At 41.1% G+C, this 25,445-nt stretch overlaps 1 protein-coding gene and 1 long non-coding RNA gene across 2 annotated transcripts in view; one reads left to right on the forward strand and one right to left on the reverse strand.

Moving 5' to 3' along the window:
* Positions 1 to 7,189, forward strand: part of LOC128090871 (uncharacterized) — a 579,571-nt gene extending 572,382 nt beyond the window's left edge. The window contains exons 2-3 of the long non-coding RNA XR_008211128.1: positions 702 to 859; positions 7,018 to 7,189. This is a non-coding gene — a long non-coding RNA (uncharacterized LOC128090871). The remainder of the gene's footprint in view (positions 1 to 701; positions 860 to 7,017) is intronic.
* KCNK9 (potassium two pore domain channel subfamily K member 9) overlaps positions 1 to 25,445 on the reverse strand; it is an 89,077-nt gene that overhangs the window by 35,836 nt on the left and 27,796 nt on the right. The window lies entirely within an intron of this gene.

The following is a 25,445-nucleotide window of genomic DNA, read 5'->3' on the forward strand; positions in this document are numbered from 1 at the left end:
TTGATGGGTGGTCAAGATCAGCTCTTGTTTTATCTTGCTGGAAGTCTTACTGTTCTCCATGGCCAACAGAAGACGTCAGAGTAGAGAAGACATGGGTACAGCTATACTCTTATCTCCCCACCATCTCCTAGAGAGCATGCCAAGTGACAGGCAGAGGCAAGAATGATGCCTTTACAGCTACACATACACATACACACAGAGCATATAAACACATATGTATACATACACATATATATACACATATAGCTATACAGTACTAACCAAAGTTGCTGCCAGCATTTCTCTCTCAACCAAGACCCAACCATTACTGCTGTAAGCTTACAGTCTTCAGCAAAACATTTCACTCCATATATGACCACCTCTGTATTTCAGCAGCTCTGAAGCAGAAATGAGGATGTGCTGAAGGCAGCATCAATAGCAAATGAAGGAGGCTGTGAGCCTGCAGCCGAGTTAGGAGCAAAACCCCAATCCAACAGCTCTGCTGGTAATTAAAGTACAAGACTATCCTTCTGCTCAGCCACAGCCTAATTGTTTCCTAAACTGGTTAGCTTGCTTTTTGCCCATGTTCCAACTCCATAAGATTGTCTCTTGCATAAAGCAATATGTCCCATCTATTCAGCTTGCATTTAAATGCCTTGTTTGTGATGCCAAGACTGCTCCCAGCAAGGACTGCTGATCTTGTCCTGAATTCCTGAAGGGAGGTTGTAGTGAGCTGGGGGTCGGCCTCTTCTCTCGTGTCATTAGTGATAGGACCAGGGGGAATGGTTTCAAGCTACGGCAGGGGAGATTCAGGCTGGACATTAGGAAGTATTACTTTTCAGAAAGGGTGGTCAGGCACTGGAATGGACTGCCCAGGGAGGTGGTGGAGTCACCGACCCTGGGGTGTTCAAGGAAAGACTGGATGTTGTGTTGAGGGACATGGTTTAGTAGGAGCTATTGGGAATAGGTGAACGGTTGGACTGGGTGATCTTTTAGGTCTTTTCCAACCTTGGTGATTCTATGATTCTATGATTCTATGAATTCCTGAATCACTTTGTAATGCTGAGTGCTCTTTGGTTGGTAAACTCACAGCCATTGGTAGGAACAGACCCGGGTCCTTAGTACTTGTATAGATATAACAAATATTTTTATAAGCAAAATGCAATGAACCTCATTGGCCAGCCACAGGATTGTTTCTAGTAGAAATGTCCCTCTAGTAAAAAGCGATCAGTCTTGCACACAGACTCAAGAAAAATCTTAGCTGTTACCATAGGATAGATTTGGATTTGTTGCCTGTTCTGCCAATGAAAAAGCAACAGTCGCTCTTTCCAGCTCTACCTTCTTAGCTACTTGCCAGCCCTTATCTGCATTACGTAACACATGCAGGATGGCCATCAGGCAATTTGCCAAAACCTGCCAGATATTGGTATTAACATCCACAGAAGCCATGGCATACACACTATCACTATTAATCATTTGTATAGCAATGGCCCACAGAGCTTATAGGCGTGTACCAAGTTCTTTTACATCTGGATTTTGGTAGGTGATAAAGCATGAGATGCTTAGAATGAACACCCACTTAAGAAATACAGGTCTCAGAAATAATGGGTCTTCAAAAGTGTTGGCAGATGAGCCTGTTGATGATGACTGTTTCCAAGGAGAGACATGTCTAGTGGACCAATCAAAGCAGTCACCAAGGGCACTAGCTCTCTGTGCAGATCCTTCACCATAACCAGGCTTAAATATCTAAGAAGGATTTGGAAAGCAGCATCAATGGCTGGATACTAAGCATATGACTACAACTCCATTAGCTGACATATTCTCAGAATGGGATTTTAGGACTTTGATCAATGTTGTGACATGTTTGTTGTGAAGACAGTATTCTACTGGTGTGGAATTACAAGACACAGAAATAACATTAAGTCTTATAGGAAGTAGGGCAATCTAGCCTGAAACTTAAAACAATCTCAATTTTGTACCAATCACACACAAAGAAAATGGTAGATCTTCTTCAGCATTATGCTTCTAGCAGCACCATTATACAATGGTTCAAAGAGGAGCTCTCTTCACATAAAAACTCTTCCATAGTGGGTAATTGATATATTACCTGTCAGGAATGTCTTTTTTCTTTATCTAGCAGAAAACATTTTTTTACTCTAAAATTCATAACCAAATATGTTATCTCTGCCCTCAAAATTAGTCAGCTAGAACTCCCAAAACTTGGCCTCATCCACTGAGCAATAGCCTGCTTTGCATGATGATCAAAAGAGGTAAGAGCTAAATCATGCTTCAAGAGAATCACTTCAACACCTACAGAGACAGGAGAATAACATTTAATTTCCCTAGCCCCTGATGAGCATGATTTCTTCCCCTGTAATCTAAAATAAATAACCTATCAGCCCTTTCACCATGTGGTCCGCTACAAAGCTGTTCAGTTTAGCATATGCACTTTACTGTCCTCATTGCATCGTTTCATATGAGTTCACATATAAACCATTTTGTCCATCGAAAAGCTCACTCAGAAAAGAAGACATGCATCTCTCACGGTCTACATTAGCCACCATCACCAGTGACTCATCCCTCTGCAGCAAACTGAAACAACTTAGCCTGGATAATCCTGTTTCATCTCATTTATCTCCCTGTGGTCCCTTCTTGTTAACTATTTCACTGCTGCCCTCTGAGTTACTGAAGATACTGAATGTACTGAGGGACAATATGAGTCAAAGTAAGTCCAAACTTGGGTTTCAGATGTTGAGAGGAACATCACCATCATGCATCCACCAGTCTGCTGTAGAAAGGAAAACGATGACATTCTTTTGAGACATGGAAACTACCACATTATCACTTGCACATAGCAGTCTACACTTCTCAGCATGGAGGGCAAAACAAATCCCCTGCCAGGAAGCACAATGGATTTGCCTCTAAATGCATCCTATTTTTATATTAGAATTAAATGTGACTTGAGCATCTTTGTGTCTGCAACAGATCAAGCTGGCAGTCAGCAAGCTCTGCCTGTCACAGACATCTTCTGTGGATCCCTTTTCTCATGCTGCATTAAAAACAGAGAAAACAGCTCTGACCTGGACCGCTGAGGCAAAACCTCGGGTGCTCTTGTCCTTCAGGTAGGTGCTTACACTCACTGGTGGAAACAAGGCTGCATGGACTCGAGGTGAAGAACTTCAGCATGTGCTGCAAGTGCTCATGTTTGCCTGCAAACATCTGATGCCTCTCAGGTCTGAAGAGGACTCAGGAGAGGAGCTCCTCTTATTGTCAAAATGGGCATAGACTGCAAATAGCCACCTGGTAGAGGAGTACTTCAGTAAAGCACAACTTAGCAAGCAGGAGAAACAAATCTATCACCTCTGAACTTTCTCTGTGAGTGAAGGAGCCAGTACAAGTAGCAGCTATTCATACCAATATGTTTTCTACCTTTACCTTAGGTAACCCTTAGATTCTTACTAAATCTTGCTGGGGCTTTGGGAGGAGAGAGGACGTCAAGGCCAGGACCAGTACATTGTGCTCTAAATGATTGATCAGAGACTTACAGCTTGCTTAAAGTAGTAATTTGATGATAAAAATCCTAACAATATCCTGCTCCCTTCAACTTCAATGCGTTATAATCTTATTTAACACAATGAAAAAGAAAAAAAAAGAAATATTGTAGTGAACAGACACCAGAGGGAATGTGGGCTAGAAAAGGATATTACAGTATCACTTCAGAGAGCGCCATAAATAAATCTTCACCAGAGATAGGTAGGCAGATTGGGGCAGCTCTTCACACAAAACTGCATTGCTCTGCAAGACAGTGACTCATCAAACTCCCCACCTCTGATAATCAGTCCAATCAGGTTTTCATTAAGCAAGGAAAAAAAAGTCAGAGAAGGGAACCATATCTGAGCCTGGCTAGAAAACATGGTCTTGCCATCAAAGCATCAAGTTGGGACACTTGATGAGTACAGTTACTCCCTCCCCTGCTCATTTTCTGCTGCAGCTTACCCTTGTCTGAGCAGGCGACTGGAGTGACAACTTCCAAAGATGCCTTCTGCAACTTGATGACTGTGGGTCTCCCCTCAGTTCACTGGCTGTTCTAGGATATTAATAGCACCTACATAGTGGATTTGGCTGCTTAAAAGCAGACACATGTTTAAATAGCTGATGCACCTTGTTAAATTTAAAATTCAGGGTATTTACTCTTGTGCCTGTAAGCTTATAAGCTGATGTCTGGCCATGCCTCACGAAAGACTCTAGCTGGAGAGTTTGGGTCCCCTGTGTTCAGAGCTCACTTCTATCTCTCAGACTACTCTCTGAATTACAGATTGGTAAGGAATGCATAAGAGAACCTTACTTGGTGCCCATCATCAAAGTAACTGGGCATTGCTCAGGTGCACGTATGCAAAGCAACACTCTTGTTACATCATGTTTTGCTCTGGTTTCCTACCTTATCTATAGGATGACTGTCTTGCTCTAATTATTGGAGGAGATGGCTGCTATATTCACAGACAACCAGAAAGGTTTAAGATTCCAAGACAATTTGTCTATCCTCAATTTACTGCCATCTTGGGTATAATCCCTCCTATACACTCTCCAACAAATTTTTGCAGTTGCTTAATTAGGAAGTTATTAATTGGATTTCATTTAGCCAACTATACAAACCATCTCCTTGTAGAACTCCAGCTGGTACCTCCAATCCTTGAACTACTTTACAGTGCTTCTAAACTCAGGTTTGGTGAAGAATGGAACAGGAAGATCTAAGCCTTTTATCCTTAACCTTTGCAGACATCTCTATCCAATTCCCCCAGACATATTATTTGTTAAAAAAAAAAAAAAAAGACATAGATAATTCTGCCTGTGTATAGCCCAGGCCACATGAGCACTCCTCAGGTCTAAGACTTGTGATTGTTTTGTTTCCCTTTTCCAAAATCTCCTCCTTGTTCAGAATGAAGAGACCCTGAAGCCAGATAAAGGTTTCCCATTGATTTCAAAGACCACTGGGTTAGGCCTCCTTGTCAGAATTAACTCCACACTCCAACTACTCAACTCCTCAGGCTGACAGAAAAATCCAATGATCCTTTTCCATTTGTCTTTTTTGCTTTTTTCCTCCAAGCTGGGAGCTTTCTACATCTAGCCTCCCAATACTAAGCCAAAAGAAACGGACACTAAGCAATAGCCCCTTCATTTGCAGTCCTTCCCTGGAAGCAGTACTGACCCAGGGACTCGAGATGCTGCTGAGGAGGAGCTGCTCTGTCCAATGTGCTGCCATGTGGATTAAGGGAAACTTAGAGCCATGACCACATAAGCTGTACAGTTTCTAAGCATTCACAAGCTTAATTACAGTACTCTGGCAGGATTATTATGATAATTATGATAACACTGATGATCACAAGAACATTGTGATGTTACCCCTCAACCATCTTATCTCCTCCAAATGACTAACACTGATTTCTGTTTAAAAGTTCTTCTGTATACCTCTTCCTTCCTTCTTCTTCAAGATTAGCCCTTCAAGATTCTCCCCTGCCCAGTTGCACCTTCCATAAAAATGAGAAGGGAAATTCAACCAGACAGAAGTATGTAGTACACAACTGCCACTCTGTGCCCTGGTTCATCCTCTGCAGCAGAAGAATAGGGCAATTCATGCCCAGGGAAGAAGAGCTGTGCACAGCAGCACATATCACTCGTTCTCAAATGAGGTCGTTGATTTCAAAGGAGAAGCATTTATACGTGCAGAACAGCTACTTAAGGTTTTTCACAGAAGCTTTATGGTTGCTTCCAAGCTCCAGAGAGCTCAACTCACAGTAAGTAAAGCACCTCAATTTCCAAGTGGGAGGATACTAATCTAAATCTAATTTTAATATATTACAGCTGTCTAAAATATTTGTAGAACAGTTTCTTTGTTAAAAGAGCACATACAGAAAGAATGTTAGAGGATGAAACAAGAAGAATTTGTCCATATCAGTTTGCCTTCTGCATTCCTAGGCCTCCATACTTTACTTAATGCATGACTCCTGCAAATAGGGTGTCTTTTCCATTCTATGGAGCCACTTTGGGTCTTGCATGACACTCAGACAATTACTACCAATCAACTTATCCCATTAAATTTGCATAGTTCCTCTTTCTCAAGACCTTCCTCAGAAGGAAGACAGCAGACACAGGCACAGAATCCACAAGAGTCCCTTTAAGCACCATGAAATTATATTTTTACCCAGCTACCACTTTCCTATGTTATATTAATCAAAGGCTGTGAGATCCAGTCACCTAAGCACTGCAACTAATATCTGACCAACACTGGACAGCCCAGGAAAGGCAGCAAGTTTCCCCACTTGGCTGAAGTTCAGAGATATACTTGCTCACTTCGCCTTTGAATGCTGTCTATCTGTATAATTAGCTCTTCAGATTACGGACTTTTTCCTCACACCACCCTGAAACATGCTTAACTGCAAATAAGGACATAAAGGGAAACTCAAACTCATACTCCTGGGTCTGTACTGAAGCAGTGCTCTCCCTGTATGATCTTCATGACAGAATGAACTCTACAGTGACACTAAGCATTAATATATATAGGGATCTCAATGCTGCCTGTGAAACAGCCTTGAAAACATGTTAAAACCAAAATCAGCTGCTTGTGTTACATATTCAGTGCAGCCATGCTATAAGAGCAGGAAACTCTGAATCTTCGGCAATGGACTTCTGGTAGTTGGACACTGAATGCAGCCAATAAGCTCTCAGTTCCTGGTGAAGTATATTCCTGATTGAGATAAAGAATTTCTGTTCTGAATTCCATGCTTTCTTATTTCTATAATTCTATATATTCTATAATGTTCAGCCTGGAGAAGAGGAGGCTCAGGGAAGACCTCATTGCTCTCTATACCTTCCTGAAGGGAGGTTGTAGTGAGCTGGGGGTCGGCCTCTTCTCTCGTGTCATTAGTGATAGGACCAGAGGGAATCTGGTTCAATCTACAGCAGGGGAGATTCAAGCTGGACATTAGGAAGTATTACTTTTCAGAAAGGATGGTCAGGCACTGGAACGGACTGCCCAGGGAGGTGGTGGAGTCACCGACCCTGGGGGTGTTCAAGGAAAGGCTGGATGTTGTGTTGAGGGACATGGTTTAGTGGGAGCTATTGGGAATAGGTGAACGGTTGGACTGGGTGATCTTTTAGGTCTTTTCCAACCTTGGTGATTCTATGATTCTATGATTCTATGATTCTATTTCTGATTTTCCAAAAGTGAGTTGGTAAAACAACTCCTGCACCGTGTGGCCAGGAGATATTACAGGAAAAATATGAATAAAAGTGCCAGAAACTGCTGAATATAATTCTGCTTTCTTTCTGATTTGGGACTGAGCGTTCATAGTCTTGTCCCATGAGCACAGCAGTGGGGATTATCATGAAATGATGGCTTTACATGCAGCAAGGCACATCGGTGTGAGGAGGAATTTTGAATGTGCAGTTATCACGTCACCTCCAGAGCCACAAACATCTTTGTTTTTCCTTGACAGTCCTTCTGCATTTTCTGCCCTGATGATATCCATTAAACTCTCTTCGTCTTTCCTCGTTGCAGCTCCAAGGAAACCATTTGTGCTTTTGTAATCAACATTGGCAGGAGCAAAAAATAAAAGGGCGGTGCAGAAAGATCAAGCTTTTCAAATCAAACAGAACATCTGCACGGGTGACTTATAATAAGGAGAAAATAAAACCTGTGATAAACATATTGTAGAGATATTACAAAATCCTTAACACTGCCAAAGTTAAGCACTCTTCACCTTTGGGTAGATTTCCCTTTGCACCTCTTCAGCAGAACAGATCTGCCACTTAGTTGTCTGAGAGCTGGGTTGAATCAAACAGCACAAATTTTATCACTGGGATCCAAATGAGCTCAGAAACTGAGCGTGAGCCTGAATCAGGACTGCTGGATTTCTCCCAGCTGCAGCCATAAATAGGCAAAGAAAAAACACCACTGTTCAAATGATTTTCTGATGAAGTCTCTGGTGACTGGAAAAAAGGCAAAACCACACCCATTTTTAAGAAGGGTAAAAAGGATGACCCAGGGTAACTACCGACCTGTCAGTCTCACTTCTGTGCTGGGAAAGATCATGGAGTAGATCTTCTGCTAATGCACATGGAAGACAGGAAGGTGACAGAAGTAAACCAGCAGCCTAGTGGCCTTCTATGATATTGTAACTGCACCACTGAACAAGAGAGAGCCACTGATGTCATCTATCTGGACTTCAGAGACGCTTCTGGAATGGCACCCCACAACATCCTTCTCTTCAAACTGGAAAGATATGGATTTGATGAGTTGACTACCCAATTCGAAGGATTCTATGATTCTACGATTCATTAAGCACTACAGAGAATCTTGGTTAGAGTTTTATTTGTTGCTTTTTGTTTAAAGACTGACAGACATTATCAGTGAATGTTAATAGGTTAGATATAAGGAAAAAATGTTTTACAGTGAGGGTGGTGAGGCACTGGAACAGATTACCCAGGGACGCGGTGGAAGCCCTATCCCTGGAGACACTCAAGGTCAGGCTGGGCCAAGCTCTGAGCAACCTGATCTAGCTGTGGACGTCCCTGTTCATGGCAGGGGAGCTAGACTACATGACCTTTAAAGGTCCCTTCCAACTCTAAGGATTCTATGATTCTATGATTTCACAGAATCACAGAATCACAGAATGGCTCGGGTTGGAAGGGACCTCAAGGATCATGAAGCTCCAACCCCCTGCCACATGCAGGACCACCAACCTCAACATTCAATACCAGACCAGGCTGCCCAGGGCCCCATCCAGTCTGCCCATGAACACCTCCAGGGACGGGGCATCCACAACCTCTCTGGGCAGCCTGTTCCAGCACCTCACCACTCTCTCTTTAAAGAACTTCCTCCTGACATCCAACTTCAATCTCCCTTCCATCAACTTAAAACCATTTCCCCTTGTCCTGCAGTTATCAACCCTTTCAAAGAGTTGATTCCCCTCCTGTTTGTAGGTTTCCTCTAGGTACTGAAAGGCTGCAATGAGGTCACCCTGCAGCCTTCTTTTCTCCAAGCTGAACAAGCCCAGCTCCCTCAGCCTGTCTTTGTAGGGGAGGAGCTCCAGTGCCCTGATTATCTTCGTATCTTTGTATACTATGCCCTGGGTCCACATCTAGGAAGCCTGTACTACAGTTCAAAACTACCATCAGATCTCAGCCATCTGCAGTTTGGAAGGAGGAGACCCATGCTGTGATACTAGCTGTGCACAAGGGCTTTTACATGTAGCAGCTTTTGTGAACAGGGTAACATTTGCACATTTATATACCTTCCCATTCCCTGGTCTACATTAGTCCACATCTTGAGTATTCAACAATACTTACCTAAATACTTACTATAAATATTTATATATTTGTACATTTTAATTAAATATATAAGCATAAATTACAAAAATTTGCATCTGCCTCCAAGAAATACTGTATTCACCATGGTCCACAAACTGAAAGTTGCTGTCATACAGCCTCTGAGAACTTCTCCCTTCTGAAACCAGCTGTCCTTAATTTTCTGCACATTTCTCTGTACTTACTGCTTCATGAAAAGGATTAAAAGGCCAAAAGCAAAACAAAGGAGTGGCAAACGAGCTCTTCCATGTGAGTATTAACCCTGCTAAATTCGTCAGACCTAACTTACTCATCTTTCCACAAGGATTAAGCCCCATCACTTTCCTTTCTTGCTGTACAGATGAACCACATGCTGCTCCTCTCTCATTTTTTTCCTATTTGCACTGTCATTCCCCTTCTCAACAGAGGACTGAATACAGCAGGTGGTAAAGATGAAACAGTAGTTCATCTGATTATTATTAGCCACATCATTACTATTAGCCACAGCTTCCTCCATCCTTTTCTCAACTCAGCTGAATGGTCCTTCCACTGCTGAAAGCCTCCACTGTGTACTGAGCAAATCCCTTCTTTCAGATGTTGACAACGATGCCCTGAGGTCTAGGTTAAAATGAATGCAGAAATCATCACTGAGTACAAGGCATTTAAATCAGCCCTTTTGAGAACCATTGCCTTGTGCTTGGCTGTACTGAAATTCATACTGGCATTTTTTCAGGTTTATTTGGCCCTTATGGAGTAGCTTTCATTCCTCAGTAGTGTTCACTAACCTGATTCAGGGTGGACCTTGTTATTAACCTCTTCCCATGCTGAGAATTGAACTCTTAGCCCTCCTCTTTACCATACTGAAGCCATGTCTGTACCTTCCTTCTCCCTCTATTGTCACCAAATTTCTTTAATAGCTCCTCCTCATAAGGAGCTTTTTCTAAAACATCTTGAAAATCTAAATTAATAATTTTTACCAGTCCTCCTTTATCTGCTGTGCTGTTACTCTTTCTAAAGATTAGATTGGGGGGTTATTAACAATAGAGACATAACTTATTATTTGTATTGAGGTACAGCAGCATTCAAAAACATCAGCAAAGATTAGACCGCAACATGCAAACTGTCTACACCAAGGCAAAGTCCTCATCCATTTGTTCACAACCTTAGTCAAAACAGAAAAGACAGTGAAAGGAACAATTTTTTACTCTACTTTAGAAAATGTAAATGAAAGCATGCAGAATTTTACCCTTAAAAACCACAGAAATTTGTTACTTCTAACTTATACTGGTGCTTTATTACCCATTATAAAACTAATTTCTCAGTTTTCCTTTCAGCAACTGAAATAAAACTGAGAAGTCTATGATTCCTTGGATCACGCTTAGTTTCTATTAAATAGATGGATACATTGGCCTCTCTCCAGTCCTCCCTGATCAAATTATTCATCATAAATAGTATTTATTATGAATAAAACCCTTTTTGGTTATCAGAATGTTTGGAACCATCTGATTTTCTTTAAATGTATTGATTATTTATAAGGATTTGGCAATAGACCTTAAGTTATTTGCAACCAATCTTCTTTGACTCTTCACTTGTAATGATCAGCTCCAGGTTGGTACCCCAAATCCATGATCCTTTATAACTGCTCTCATAAGTCACGCACTACGCTGGAAAATCCTTGATTGGTGACAAATTTATTTATCATCGATGAAACACTGAATGTCACTGTACTCTGAAGATTGGAAGGTGCTTTCACTCATTTCTTGGGACTCTCAATGTACTTGCAAGGAGAACAAAGTGAACTGAAGAAAGCTAAATGATCCCAGCCACAAAATACAAAAACTACATTTTAACTGCATCATTCTTCCTTTTCACCAGATGGTTATGGCGACGTGCCCATAATGTGCTTCTAACAGAACTGGAGCCTTACAATCTCCATTTGTTCCTCTGCCATATTGACTTTGGCTTCCTTTCAGTTTCTGTGTTGTCCTCTCCTCACTAATTCTTCCGTAGGCAAAGCATGAGCAAAGAAAGAAAAAAGCCAGAAAATGGGATCCCAGATTATCTAAACACCCAGTGTCAGGACAGTCTGTTAGTTGCTTTGATACAATGCATTTGCAGGGGAGACATTATGTCTGAAATACTCTGGCTTACAGGCACTGAGCTTTGCTTGTAGGAGTAGATCAGAAATCAAAACCCAGGTAAGGAAGGGATTCCCTCCCACACATCTCTTCTCACCCTGTCACCAAAACCTTTTCCAGTTACAATATGAGCACAGTTTTAGAGTGAAGATTGATGCTAACAAGTAATTGAACTCCTCTGCAGCCATTTTATTGTCCACAATCGCCTCCCTTTCACCTTGACAGTCCAGTATTTAGAGTCACTGCAACTAGCTTGTAGCCAGGAAGAATGACATGAATCAACTGTTTATTAACCTGAGCAAGAAATGAATCTGAATGATGCATCACTTGGAAGCCCACAAAGCTTTATGAGAAGCCCAGTAACCTCTGCATGAATTAAGCCAGTAGGAGGGGTCCCCACCTCTGTGGAAAAGGGATCTACAGTTTCTAGCAACCTTGCTACTAAGCTACAATTCAGAAGTACAGACGCTGTATTTCTCATCCATTTTAATACATGAATTCACCAGTAAATTGGGGAGCTTATTACCACTATCAATTTATTGTCATAGTAAATTTTATATGTGCAAAATGAAAGAAAAAAAAATCACCTGGGGACTAATCTTAGGAAAAGTGATGTTATACAGCCTTCCTCAGTACTTCCTTATAGCAAAGCACCAAAGCTGAAGGGAGATGGGGAGGAAAGTGATATGAAAGATGGTGAAATGCTTGGGCTTGCTTCCATGCTGTTCACTGACTCACTAAAACCAAAACTTTCCTAGGCTCTGATTTACTACCATTTCACATATTCAAGTTTTTCCCTGACTTCCAGCAGTAAAATCTTTGAGGTCTGCCGTGACACAGTTCAATGGAAGCTTTGCAATCTGTGTTTAAACAGCCAGTATTCAATCAATATGTATTAGGAGATTTTTTTAATTGGATCTTTTACATCTTTCTGATTGACTTACTTTGCAAGCAGACACTTCAGCTTTCACAACACACATAGATCCCTGATCACTACCCTTGCTGGAAACTGCTAAGAAGACTCCAACTTGCTTGGGCTGTATGCTTTGCATCTATTTACCTCTCTGCCAAGAATCATAGCCAAAGTCTCCTGTGATAATGCCTTGCACACCAGCTAGAGACTAACACTTAGCAGGCAGAGGTGGTCTGAGCACAAAGGGTGAAAATCTAGTACTGCACAGCAGCCAAGGCCATCTGTCACCATCAGGCTTAGACAGAGGAAGAGTTCTGTCTGCAGAAAGAACACAAACATCCCTCAGTGTTTTGGTTTTATACCCCCATCATATTTTCAGTGCCAGGGAGAGTAAGTGGTCAGCTGACGGATCTTTAAAGATCAGCTGGATTTGGCTTTTCTGGTCATAGTTCAATGGTGCCCAGGTAAAGAAGCGGGGCATGGCACAGAGAATTACATATCAAAGAGATAAAAACAACCTATGTTTCCAAGGGCACATGAAGAGGTAAGCAGAGATGTGAGACAGGGAACTTCCATTAGTGCTTCCTTCAGACAAAGAGAAACAGGACTAGCAATTTTGTAGAGAAGAAAATGAATCAATAAAGAAAAAAAATGTTAAGTAGTTATAGCCAGAGCTGTGCCAAATAGAACCGTGTGTGCCATAGAATGAAAGAGAGATACTTGGGACTTAGGATATTTATGAATTTATATATTTAAGATATTTTAGGATTACATGTAATCTTGCTGTTTCCAGTGAAGGTGATGGTGGTCAAACAGCCCATGGTTTGAAGAGCTGTAAGAAAGAAGCAGACAGACTCTTTTGTGTTGTGACAGGACAAGGGAAAATGGTTTCTAACTTAAAGAGGGAAGATTTAGATTGGATATAAATAAAAAATGTTTTACAATTAGGGCAGCTGGACCAGGATCTGAACAACCTGATCTAGCTGTGGACATCCCTGTTCATTGCAGGAAGGTCTGTTCCAACTCAACCAGTTCAAAGATTCTATGATTCTGTGGTGCAGCACAGAATCCAGTTAGTCCACCCCATTCTGACTACCCTCTGGTGAGGCCTTGGCCGTACGTTTTCAGAGTGAACAGATCAGACATCCTACCATATTCAGAACGACACTGAGTGAGACACTGATCTTGAGTGAGTGACCAAGTGAGGCAGCAGATCTTGGAACAACACTGCAGGGAGAGCTGAACAGCCATCAGCTCCCCATCTCGCTCTTCTCCAGAGCATCTAACGCCTGGTGATGACATCGTGGGCTTGGGGGACTGAGGTCAACAATTTGCAAACTGACAGAGGCTCGAGTTGTTATTCTGTGAACTTTTCATGGCCTGTCTGCACCTCTATCAGCAACGCTTCACTGGTCTGGCCTGTATTAACTCTTGATCTAGAAGGGATTTTAGTCTTTACCGTTACCCTCCCTCGCATCAAGACTCATTTCCTATGATTCCAACTCGCTACACAGTACCAATAGTTCAGACCTCTCCACACGACATCAGTGGGCTTGCAGATATTATTTAACCCTTACTGGGTCACCTGCAACATTTCACCTGCATTTCAGTGATACAGAAGGTTATTCAGGCATGTTGTACTGCTATTTTGGTATGCTGCAAAGTTCCCATCCTGCCCACCTGGGATGGAGGCTGAGAGTTTGCAGCTTCCGCCTTTGCCTAAGGACACTGCTGCTACCCAAACCCCTGGTGCTGCCAGGTTTTCCCACTGCAGGGAAATCCCTGTGTCAAAGCCAATTTATGGAAGTAACAAAGCAGAGTGAAATGATGACTTATAGAAGCACCACCTCAACACCAGTCCATCTTTGTCTCACAGTTTGGGCTAGATCCACACTTCCAATCGGACCTCTAGAAACTGATATCCTCAACTAGAGAACTGTGTAACAAAGATATTGGTGTGGTCACATAACTGTGGTTATCAGGATGTATTTCCTTGTTTATGGCTGGCAACATCTATCCTTGCAAAGGCTGCCAGATATTAAATATGCTCTGTTTCCCACCCTGCAATAGCCAGGATCTTTATTTTGGTGAAGCCCACCTCTAACCCTGAAAAATGAGAGGCCAGGCTGAAATTCAGAAACAAGCCCAAGTGAGGAACAGCTTTCAGTAAATTGAACCATTAGCTTTACAAAGAATCACAGACAAATAAAATAGAGATCCATCTGATCCAAATCCTGTTCAAACACAAACACCCAGATTCTCCAGCCATTTTAGTGAGAGATTTCCACCATTTCAGTGGATTTTCCTAGACTGTCTAAAGCATGTCCACGTCTCTCCTGTACCGGGGAGCCTAGAAATGGACAGTATCCTACTAACCCCATCAGATCAAAACCAAATGAGTAACCAACCCTTGAGAAACCAATATTATTCCCACTGTAAACTATTATTGAATCTTCCCAGCCTCTCATCTCCCGTGTAAAAAGATGCATGGCTAATAAATCTTTGCAAAACAATTTGGCATGGAGTTCAAGTATTAGGAAAATGTGTCACTCCTATCTTTCAGTTGTAGAGCAGCTGAAGTTTCTGAGTCAGATTAAGGCATAATTGTGCTTTATGTTCACTAATTGGTTAGAATCACTTTCGTTTCATTGTCTGAGACCTTGGCTTAGTTGTGAGTACTGACTCTTGCACAGATGCTTCTTTTAAATAAAAGAGCACCCAACGCATTGGCAAGGCAATTATTCTGTCATCTGACATTTAAATCATAATCCATCTTTCCATCTCTTTTCTCATTAACAGGAGAGAAAACTCTTCAGGTTCTCCTCGTATCTAACTCAGGTGGGAAAAGAAAAAAATCATGTATGTCCTTGCTTTTATGAATATCAGCTAACATTTTCCCCTCTGGTTCTGGCAATCTTCCATCTACCCAAGGAGATAGAGATATGACTCTAATATTGAACCAACCCATTCCACTTCTGGAGCCACATGGAAGGCTGAACATATGGACTGGATTCTGTTTTCACACTTGCACACATGAGGATTGATCTCATCAAGGTCACAGAGAGCTTTAGCTCCAGCAAAAGGCTGCACACAGTGTTATTATGTGCAGAATCTAAATCTATATCTAAATTACATCCCAACAGGACCCTTGATCTGCTACTGTTCTAACTATTTTAACATAAAAAGGGGTGAAGCATCTCCACATGTCAGTCACAGGCCAGAAAATTCATTTTTGCACTAGATTTAGTTCAAGTTTTTATATGGCTAAGGCTATACCTGTCCTTTCATGCCAAAGGACCCAGGTCTTTGTAATGAAATCCTACAGTCACAGGACAAAATTCTGTATAACTGCCATGACTGTTGATTTCCCTTTCATCTGTCCACAGGGTTGGTAAAATGCTTCTGAAACAGATTCTCTCTGTGACTTATGTCCAGTCCTGTGGAAAATGGTGGTATGAGGTGAGAACCAGGTTAGCGTGCACTGATTTAGGAAGAATTCTCCCTCAATTGCACAAAAGATGGGAAGCTGCTCTCAAACCTTGCACTGATCAGCACCCCTCAGATTTATTAGGGTCACCAAAGGGTCTCTAATTTTGGCTCAACTTTCATTTCACTTTCCTGGAATCACAAAGACACCAAAATTATTACCTATCACTCACCTCACATCTATTTCCCCATAATTCATATCTGGTTCTGTACTTTCCTGTAACCCCTGGTAGTTCAAGGTTGAATTCTGTAATAATTCGTTTCTAGTTTAAATACTTCTGACACGTGAGCATTTGTCTCAGGTCAGTTATATCTGAATGAAAATGTTACAAGTGAGGTGTTACAAGTGAGGATCTCCTAAAAAGAAGAAAAAAGAGAGAAAGCTTTTTGAAGGACTAGCAGTGTGGGGATATGCTAATGAACTGATCTGATACCAAGAGACCTATCTGAATTCTTGTTAAACTCCTGCAAAGACATTGTATGAGTGCAAAAATATCTTCTGAGCAACCATCTGTCTGTAACAAGCAAAAAAAAAAAAAAGCAGTTCTTTATGAGTTCCCAAAAATTTCATTCACACCAATATCCTGTCCATTTTTGGACACTTCCCTAGGAGTATTACAGAATCTCTGTGGCTTGGGGATAAAACCGTTGTCCATCTCCAGAAGATCCCCAAAACTCACTTTCTACAGTAGATGCCGAGGATATTTTTGGCAAGTCTAACAACACCAACAAAGGGTAAAGGCACTTTTCAAAGTCATTTTCAGAGGTTTTTACTGCGCTGATATCCAGAGCGACTGATTCCAAGGAACCAGCATAGATTTCTCCCTTAGGCTCTGCAAACGCAATCCTCACAGGGATGGACAAAGCAGGTACCTCTGGTCATAAAGAGGATGAGAAACTGCCGGAGAGATCACACACACTACAGTTTGACTATTTTGTTATTCAGGAGTAACTTCAGAAGTAGAACTCATCAACCAGATCCTACACAAAATTTCCATAGCCTGCACTGAAATTAATATATCATATTTATATTACTAAAGAACACTATCCCTAGCTATAGAATAACAGCAATTAAAACACGGCAATTCATTTACTCTGAGTGCTTTTTCACAAGCTGAAAAGAGACTAAAATACTTTATTCGCTTATGGAAAGTATCTCAAATCAAACAGACTCTTTCATGGCACAAACTTCATTCTCCATTGGGTCAAAGCTAGTCCTCAGTTTGCAAAGCAAGCATGTAGGGAAAGCAAGTTTTGAGAGATTTTCTTTAGAGCAGATCTTGCTCATCATCAGAAAAAAAAAAAAAAAAAAAAAAAAAAAATTGAAGTTAGCCTCAAGCCTTCTCTCAGAGCTCAATTCACAGCCTGGGACAGCCAAAACGCTCCATTCACCTGTGAGCATAGCTGTGATAAAATCCTTAAAATCTTTTCACCAACTATTCCTGAAAGAAAAGACCATGTCTGGCCTCAGAACACCTGGGAGGATCAAAAGTGGAGCTAATCTCTCTTTCGTACCAACAGCCAGAGGGCTAACATAGAGAAGGACACATCATATGGATCCACTTGCTTTGGCTTCAAAAATCTGGCCTTTTGCCCAATGGTGTGGGCTTTCTCTGCTCAGAATCCAAGCAGAAGTAAACACAGAATGAAAAGTTGGGAAAAGATGTGAGTTGATTGGAAGGGAAGTTGTGGGGAGACTGGTACAGAGGAGGCTTGCTATGTCTACCCACCCATATGATGGAGGCTTTCAGACATGCAGCACCACTGCCAGAGAAAAGGGAGTTGGGAACAGGATAGCAAAGGCACTTAAATGAAGTTAATGAATAAATGAATGAATATGCAATGAAATGGTTGGCAGCCACCAAACACAAGAGGTGTTCCTGTGTGGTAATTGGGCTTGGCTGCAACTTACAGTATTACAGCATCCCGTCTTACTAATAGAGACTTCACTGATACATATGTGGTAGCTTCATTGTGTAATAGGTAACAATATGCTGGGCTAATAATTCAGTGGGTTGATAAACCCAGCTAAGCGACTGAATTGTTTTGAATTTTAGCTAATTTGCCACTAGCCAATTTCATTCAGCAGAAAATGAATTACTGTGCACAACAGTGTTTCGATACTTGGGTTAACAATTAGCACTTTCAGCGATTTTTCTTCCCTCCCACTGATCTGTATAAATGTTAGCTAAATAATCCTCATCAAGCATAGACAAAGAAAAGCAGGGGGTACTATTATAGCCAGAGAAGAAACTGAGGCAACAAATATAAGCCACTTATTCAGAATGACTCAATAAGACAAAAGAGAGAAGAAGAAAATAGAATCTCAACCCCAGTTTACCCACTAAATCAACTTTCTAGTCAGGTTTTAATAAAATGATCCGCACTTATTTGAAATAGCTTTTTTCCCTCTTTTCAAAAGGCCATCTCCACCCATGGGGCAGAAAAGGACTCCCTGGAAGGTCTGTCTGTCCCTCTCAATGTCTGTAGAGAGAAAAATAGAACCAGTGCGGTCACCCCTTCTAACAATACCATAAATACAAGTCCACCCTCCTCCTTGCTGGCTGCCAGTAGACTGCATCCAATAGATAGTACAGCAGATAGAAGTCTGAAAGAAGAACAAATGAGGACTAAATGAGGGTTATGTGGATTTCGGTTGGAGGGGTTTATGCTCTTGCAAGGTTATCTGAGCTTGGAGCTAGTTTTAGAGGAGAATCACGATGCATCAGAGATGAGAATCACAGAGTGTGGGGTAGAAGTCAGATTGTGACTGATTTCTATTCCTAATTGAAAGAACAAGCAGCAAGTGTTGCTTTAATTATAAACATCTCATTATTTACACCTAATATTTCAGTAGCACCTTGGCTAGGAAGAAAAAAAAATCTTTTGTCTTTACTTGGATTCACTATTTCATTTCCTCTTCCCACCAAAAATCATTTTGCTGATACTAAAAATGGTAACTTATGATTATGATAAAGTAGCAGCACTTCTGAATAGTCAAATCAAAGGCAAAAAAGAAGAGAAATGAATCTGTTGATGAAAAGTTGAATGATTCAGACAAGAGAATTGATTATTTGAGTCAACTCCTTCAGAATGTGAATACCACTGTTGTGCTTCAATTTTATTTTCTTTTATTGAAACCTTGTGGTTTAGAAAGTGAGAAAAAAAAAATCAATCCTGTAACAAAATATCAACAGAGACTTAATTCTGCATCATTCCTGTGAAATGCTTAGGTCATTGTGAACATGTGTTTGACTATATATTGACTCCACTATTTGTGGAGTCTCCCTTTATTGGGATGATTCAAGACCCGTCTGGACGCCTACCTGTGCAATCTATTGTAGGTCCCTTCCAACCTCTGCAATTCTGTGAGTCTGTAATATACTTAAAATAAGTACTGCAATGGTTTAAAGTGGTTTCAGATATTAAAATCTCCTTGAGTTAAAGCAGTGCATCTGTTAAAAAAAAAAAGTCTATTTTCCACAGTGTTTTATGCTCTCTTATAATCTTTTAAATGAAAAGTATAAAGCTGCATTTACTTAGGTTCTGAGTTTTATTAAACATCTATTAACCAGAATATAATCTGATCTGTATTTACTTATGAACACATTCAACGAGGTCGATCTTTTTTTTACTTTATAGGTGTTGCATAGTCAGTAAGCAGGTCGAATATAACTAGGTTTTAGCTAACAAACAACACATCTTAAATGCAATATAAGATCTGCACACCCTGAAACAGTTTTACACGTTACTAATGTTCTTTTCATCTAGTTCACCATTATCACTCATGGCATTCAGATCTTAAAGACATTCAGAACATTACTCTTAGACACCAACTATTTATTTCTTGCTTACATGTCTCCACTTCAAAAAAACTGTTAATTTATTATAACTTACCAAAACTTTTGAAATTATATTTTAGAGAAGAAAAAGAAAGGCATTCCAATTTCATCCCCACTGGGCATGGTGACAAAGAAGGCAGGTTTGTTGGAAAGAAATGCCAGACAAGTGAATGTTAGGTCTGCTCTGCTCTGGCAGATATTTCACTGTAGCAAGTGCCAAAGCCTCTCTGATGTCCACTCTTATGATTCTGTTAACCAGTGGCTGCAGTGATGCCATGGCACACAGCTCATTTAGGGAACTGGACTGACATCAAACAGTCACTGCAGAACATGCTCCAGTCTTTAGCATTCAAGTAAATTCTAAATAAATTCCATTGACTTGAAAAACGTAATGCCTGATGGAGAACCTCCTGACAGCAACTCAGAGATTTACCTTGGTTGATCCATACAGCACGCAGTAGTTTCTACCACAAAACATCTTGTCCCACAATACAAGAGAATGGGAACCCTGAGAAGATTTTAACTGACAGTTACTGAGGGCTTGGAGCTCAGATTTCCCATTGGCCTCAAATCTAGAGTAAAGAAGTGAGTGAACTCCTCACTAGACAAGGAGAAACTACCTCAAGCTCTACTCCCTAAACAGTACAACAAGTTAAGTGACTTGAATAAAAATGCCTGACTTGAAGCCTTTACTCAAGCAGGACAGGCAACAGTCAAACTGCATAAAATGAAGAAGGAAATATCAGAACACAAACCTTAGTAAGTGTATAGTCCATTGTAAAAAGTCTATCCCAAGTGCCAAAAAGCAATCCAATAGAGAATCCATCAGTCTGTGCACATCCCAGCTGAATATGTAATAAATTTAACAGTGGAAAGAATGAGTACACAGAGCATCAAACAAAACAAATACAAGCTGAGAAATGACAGTCAATAAAGCCACCAGACTGACATGGGAACTCACTGCAAATAAACTGGCATCCCCATAATGCACTTCACTTTCATCTCACTTACTCTCTGAGGCCTGGCCAAGGTCTTGGTGGCAATGCAAAGATTTCTGTCTTCTCCTCCTTCATCTCAGAGAGGCTAACGGGGTCAACCAAAAGTCATCTTAATGTACCAAACACTGTAACATAGGCTTGGGAGTTTAGTACTGGCAAAGCATTAGCATCTCTCATTGTACAATCCCTTACATGAAACCAACGGAACTTGAAGACACCCTAGGAAATATTATTTTCATGACTATATTGGCCCTGTCCACTCATTCACTTGGCGAAAACATCCCCACATTAGTCTAACTGATGTTGCTATTCTTTCTGGCTTATTTTTCTTTTTCACCATCAACTACCATTTTGGGGAGGCAAGCAAAAGAAGTGGGATAGGGGGAGGCACTGATACAAAATTCCACAGCAAAATGGAAAGAATCAAGCACATCCCACAAAACTGTGGAAGTCCTAAGGACTCAGGCAGGAACGAGTGTTACCTGGAGAAACAAGACTGTGATTCCCAAAAGTGGGAGTTTACACTGACTAGGAACCCAGAGTCAGTAGGAATCTCTAACAGGAGGCTGTTCAAAAGCTGTAAGAGCCAAAACTCAAGTACAACTGTATCCCTCAAAGGACTATGCACAAACACCCCTTCTGGCTTTATATCCTCTATTGTACTGGAACAGTCTGTCTAAATGAGTTTCATCCATTTATAAATTTTTTAACCTGAAGTTTCTTGTAAAAAGCTGAAGTCAAAAATTAAGCAGTTAAAATTGTTTAAAATAGAATTTGTTTTTTTTTTTCTTTTTCTTTTCTTTTCCTTTCTTTTCCTTCATTTTCCTTTATTTTCTTTTATTCTCTCTCTTTTTGGGTTGGTACTTGGGGCTAGGGATTTTTTGCATTGCAGATAATGAAGAATGCCTTATTCTATGGAAAAAAAAAGCATCCATCGGTAAGGAAATTAAAAATGTGCAGGCAGTGCTCATTTCTGCCGAAGATCAGAAATGCTTCACTTATCTACAGCTTAGGGGAGAAAGAAACGAAAGGAAGAGGGGAATAAATAAGGAAAAATGGCTTGGAAGCCCTGCCAAGGCTGGAGGGGAGCAGGCATGCCTCTGGGGGGAGCTCGGGAACCACAGTTCTCCCCCCACGGGGCTGTTACCATTTCGCTTTCTATGCTGTTAAATTACTGGAGGAGAGAGAACAGCTTTTTCTCCCCTTTATCTCTCGTTTAAAAAAGAAGCATCCTCTTTCCCTTGAAATTCAGTTTGGAAAGTCAGATATCAGTGTTACAGCCTCTTGTCAGCAAGCTCGAGAGTAAATAGAAAGACAAGGGCTGAGCACAAAAGTATCAAGCCCTGATACCTTCCTCTCAGTGAGAATCTCTTTGGGGTGCTTGCTGGATTAAGTCCACGACGGCAATATCCCTGGCTAAGCCACTCAAGTACAACCACAGGTAACAGCAGGGATGCCAGTTCTGCTTCACCTGCTCCCACGTGGCACATTTCCCACCAGTTGCTGCATGGTTCCTCAGAGCCTTGGGCATTTCCAATAGCTTTGGAATGAACTAATCTCAAAGTATGCCACCCTGGTCATTCAACACCCATCCCAACTATCACCATCACTGAGGAGCAGACTAGTTCACTGGTGTACCCATGGTGAATCACAGCTACTTGACAACCTCCTGCTCAGAAGGACCCTACAAGGTCTGCACACCAAGGTATATATAAAAGTGCCAGCTTGACAGTAATCATTTCAAGCAACTCCCCCAGAAAAGGTTCCTTGAAGATGCACTGCACACATTTCAGATGCTGCACTTGAATCGTGGACTCTCCTGCTCTGCCATTTCAAGGTGGGAGAAGGAAGGAGTTGCCATGATTTTGTGAAGGACGTGGCACTACCATCCCCAACAGAGCCTACCAAGGAATGGATGTTGTGCATCCTATTTCTCCATGGAACAAGAAATCTGTGGCCATGCTTTCCTCATCCCTGCTGCAGATCTGTCTTAGGGCTGTGACAGTCCTTGACGTAAGCTAAGCTAAGTCTGGGAAAAGCCATTTTTCCAATGAAGTTTCCCAAGAGAGGGAAATATGCCTGCATATTGCTCCTCCATGTCAACCTGAGTCATAGATGTGGCTTTCAGAAGACTCAAGTTCAGTGAGATTTTTGCTGGCATAGCTGCACTCTTGCATTCATGCCTTCATTAGGGAAGGCATAATCAAAAACTAAAAACATTGATGAGGTATAATTGAAGTCAATATTCTGATGAAAAAACAAGAGGAGAAAAGCACATCTCTGATTGCTTCTCCACTGTACCCCTAGTCCCAGAAGAAGATGACTAATTGTAGAAGATATGGAAATCCAAAGATAGGCATGAAAAATTATTTCAGTTCTGGAAAGAACTGGCAAACAAAGAGAGATTAACACAATCAAATAAACATACAGTTTGACCAAATGTAAAATACGGTGTGGACTTTATAGCAGTCAGTAAATACTGGCAGGATGTAAATACTTCATTTGAGGCAGTAAAACTAGAAAGAACTGTAGGATATTATGAAAACAAAACAAAGAAGGCTAAAAATTAGGAGCTCATGCCAAACACTGGCCCTATACATCAGTGAAATAGTCTCTCGAGGAAAGTCATCATGAAAAAAAACAAAAGATTTTATTTAATATGGATGTAGTCTCAGCAACATCTTTCATCTACAAGGATTCAGCAGAAATCAGTCGAGGAACTGCAGGCTCTGATGTGCAGCGTCACACTAACTGCTTAACATAGCATGTTCACAAATTGTAACACTACTGTTACAACTGATAATGTGCAATTTTTTAGCAGCCCTATAGTAGGAGAGGAAAAAAGTGTATCTTCAGCCATATAAAGAAGCAACACTGCTCTGCATCTTAGTGTCAGATCTTGCGTTGATGATTTTCCATTCCTTTCTTCTTCATCCAGACAGATTTCCAGCCCTTTCTATAATTCCCTGGAAGTAGAAATGCTGAAAACAGTCATGAGGGGCCCAAAAATCACCACAACTGATTAGCAAGCAGCTTCACAGAAAAAGATCTGGGTCCCAGTAGACAATAAATTGAGCAGAAGTCAGTGGTGTGCCCTTGCAGCAACAAGAACAAGCCACACCAGGTTGCGTTAGTAAGAGCATAACTAGAAGGTCAAGAGAAGAGATTATTCCCCTCTATTTAGCACAGAAAGAGCTGTACACCCAGAGGGGCACACTGAAGCAATGGTCACAAATTGTGGAAAGAGAAATTCCAGTTCAGTTATAGTAAAAAATACAACAAATGCCAGAATAGGAGCCCAGAAAAGGTGAGATCTCCAGCTGACTGATGATCAAAACGCAGCCAGACAAACCTCTGATCCAGGACTGGATTTGAAGGAAGGCTTGGACTGATGGCCATCTGAGGTACCTTTCAACCCAAGCCACTCTTTTTTTACAGAAAGAGTTCAACCAAATCCAAACTTGGAATCAAGATTGGGATCAAGAGCCTACAGGAAACACCAAATGGATTTAGAGTTGTGTCAGAAGTCAATTCTCCTTCTTCCCCATCCCCGTAATACCATTCAAGTTCTAAACTGGCCACAACATCCCCTTCAAGCCCCAAGGATAGAAATGAAAGTCTAATGCTACCTTTATATGCTCCTCTTTGAGGCACTGTCTGAAGAGCAGCCATCAGGACACAGCACACCCTAACCTACACATTCTCTAATGTACAAGTGGGGAATTCTTTCCTCTAGAAAGAGGAAAGAAACTTAAATGTGTGGGCTTTTCTTCTTCCCCACTACACAACAGGTACAGATGCGTCACCTTTTTACCACAGTGAACTATAGATATGAATGTGAGAACTGAAAATAAAAGACAGAATTCTGTAGTTAACACCATGTCAATGTAAAGAGCAGCCTCATCTTTCTCAAGGTGACATGTCCCTAAAATAGGTCTTCCTGATTTGTTTAGAGGAACCATAACACTATAAGGTCACTGCAGTTGGGAATGAATTGGTTCCTAAACTGGCTCACGTACTGCCAGTAAAGGTGTTTCCTATGTGCTGATTGCTGAATACTGCTGGAGATGGTAGCTGTGAGGAAAACAGTGTTGTTTGATATAAAGAACCTCACTGGAAATCTATGTTTGGTAGCTGGAAAAAAAAAAAAAATGACTTGAAAATCAAGCAAATCCATTCTAGAAGTCATTGAGGGGGAGTAAACATGGAATCCCAAGACACCTTTTGTAGAAGCACTTTACCATGGATAAACACACTTTGGTATGAGGCATTTTTTCAACTCCATTTTTTTGTTCGTGTCAACCTCAGGTTTTTACCAGGAATAAGGAGCTTCTTACAGCTTTTATTTGTCAGTTAGATAAGAATCAACTTTTGCTAAGTGCCCTCATCCTTACCCCACAAGAGACATTTCTGAAGTCCTTATTGCCTGAAAGTCAACTAGGAGTAAATGACTCTGTATCATAACCCAGTCACAGCCCATCAGAGAGAAGAACTGTCAGGCTCGTTCAGGTTGGCTGAGTCACAACATCATTGCTTTCGTCTTTGTGATGAATGTCAGGAATAAAAGAAAAAGCACTACAGTTACAATATTCCTGCTCACGGGATACTGGAAAATGCATTAGATGACTTTGGCTGAAGCACAATGCTTGTCTCCCTGAAGTTTGTCGTAACAAAGTTCCTACCTTGATAGATTAGGGCATGTTTCAGGAAACACTCTCCAGACGCCTTCCCCAGTGTCCAGGATCAC

The sequence above is a fragment of the Tympanuchus pallidicinctus genome, unplaced genomic scaffold, assembly GCF_026119805.1.
Source record: "Tympanuchus pallidicinctus isolate F22 unplaced genomic scaffold, pur_lepc_1.0 scaffold5, whole genome shotgun sequence".
Lineage (NCBI taxonomy): Eukaryota > Metazoa > Chordata > Aves > Galliformes > Phasianidae > Tympanuchus > Tympanuchus pallidicinctus.